Below are 1,780 nucleotides of genomic sequence, written 5' to 3'. Positions count from 1 at the left end.
TCCCCCTATCAATGTTATCAATGTGCGTCTATCAAAATAGCAATGCAATAGAATAGACACCATATAGCATAGAACACATCTTTCTCCCCCTTTGTCATCCTAAAAAGTCTACTTCTATGAAGGAGAAAATACATGCCATTTCATGAACTATTAGAGAATGAGAATTTCAAGGACAATTAAATAGGAAATATGTCATTTTATAGATTGCAGAAGACAAAACAGTACAAAAGGAAAATATGAACATAACTAGCAGATGTTAGACAAAAGCATAGATCATGATAAAGTCTTCAAAAGAAAATGACATAAGCAAAAACATAGCTAAAAAAGGCTTCTCTAAAGCAGATAAAACAAGGGAGTGCACAAAAAGAGTTTTTAGACGAGGTGATTTTGTTCTAAGTAGAAGGAGGAGGGGGTTCATGGCCTTTTCGAAAGGCTTCAAAGTCTTCACTTATATGAGTGACAGTCATAAGCACTTCGTCAAGTTGTTGTTGTTGGTGTTCAAGAGTGGTTTGTTGTTCTTGAAGAGTGGCTTGATTTTGACGAGTAACTTTTAGAATTTGCAATAAAAGATCACGATTGGTGCAATTTTCAGTTGGAACAACATCATCTTCAGCACTGTTATCACTGTCATGGTCTTGTTCATCCTCATCATCAATTTCCTCAATTTCTTCTCCTCTATCTCAAGCCTCTTCAAACCTTCGTTGCTTAGGATAGAACCACATACCATTTGAATCCCTTTTTAGTCCCATTGACGCAAGATTTAAAGCAGTGAGCATGTGTCTTGACCCTGGTTTAACTGCTTCAGAACTATCGAGCGGAACTTTCATATCCATGAATATGTGAGTGAGAACCACAGCATAATAAAGAGAGACCTTTTTCTTTCTCTTGCAAGCAAGCAAATGATGAAATATTATGTATGCAAGATCAAAGGGCTTTCCATTTAAGACACACCAAATAAGAAAGACGTCCATGTGAGTGACTTTGGATCTACTGCCGGATTTTGGAAGAATGGAGTACATGATGATCTTGTGAATCAATCGGGCTTCCATAGTTAATTGCCTGGTGTTTACCACTTTTGTATTGGTTACATGGGAATCATAACTCATTTGCTGAATAGCCGTGAGTTTGTCAAAGCCTTGTCCAATAAACCATTTGGAAGGGGAATAGAATTGGATGCCACCCTCAAGTTTGAGAATTCGAGCAATGTTACTTCTATTAAGGTAAAAATGAACTCCAGCAACATAACAATTAAGTTTGTCTTCTCCAAGACTTTCTTCAAGGTGAGTGTAAAATAACTTTACTAATTTTGGATAGTATTTGGTACTCAACCCAACAAAGTTTCCTAGGCCAATTGCGTCAAACAATCTATAGGTGTTGAGATTAAGATCATCGCAAATTATTTTTGGACAATACCATTGCTGTGGCCAATTTTCTATGTTGATAGATAGTGTCAAATGCTACTTTGTAGGTGGGGTTTCTATAAAGCATGGTAGCAGAGATTTGAGTTTGTGTACTAGGACTTGAACCAACATCTTGAGATCTTTGAGAGTTCCGTTTTTGACCACGAGGAGGATTCTTTCTACGAGAGGATGAAGCCGTGGACATTTCTAGAAATTGAAACTGAAATTTCAGAAGGAACACCTAGAACACATATCTAAAGAAAAATTCACTTAAATTTGTTTGGAGTGAAGATTAAAAAAAAAATTCAATTATCATATAATGGAAATTTCAAAGCTCAAATTGGTTTTGATTGAGAATTAATGATAATAATTGAAAATGA

Source organism: Cornus florida, unplaced genomic scaffold (assembly GCF_030987335.1).
Source record: "Cornus florida cultivar Cherokee Brave unplaced genomic scaffold, ASM3098733v1 CherokeeBrave_3.0.0_Hap2_Chr02, whole genome shotgun sequence".
In the NCBI taxonomy this organism is placed as follows: domain Eukaryota; kingdom Viridiplantae; phylum Streptophyta; class Magnoliopsida; order Cornales; family Cornaceae; genus Cornus; species Cornus florida.
This window is presented reverse-complemented; position numbering follows the sequence as displayed.